Source organism: Aplysia californica, unplaced genomic scaffold (assembly GCF_000002075.1).
Source record: "Aplysia californica isolate F4 #8 unplaced genomic scaffold, AplCal3.0 scaffold00019, whole genome shotgun sequence".
In the NCBI taxonomy this organism is placed as follows: Eukaryota; Metazoa; Mollusca; class Gastropoda; order Aplysiida; family Aplysiidae; genus Aplysia; species Aplysia californica.
In genome coordinates this window covers 2,298,077-2,298,281 of record NW_004797289.1, presented here as the reverse complement: position 1 = coordinate 2,298,281, position 205 = coordinate 2,298,077, and positions in this window count along the sequence as shown.

Sequence of the window (205 nt, the reverse complement as noted above, 5' to 3'; positions counted from 1 at the left end):
ACACACACACACACACACACACACACATACACACACGCACGCACACACACACACACACACTTCGGGGCGTCTAGTGCCGGACAAAAAGCAACAATAGTAAACTACAGGGACGTCATTTTGCTGTTTCGTAAGATAACACGTTGAGCTGCTTAAGAGGGCAATGTTGATACAAGGTCTTCCGTGTTCCCTCACACCCACAGTCACT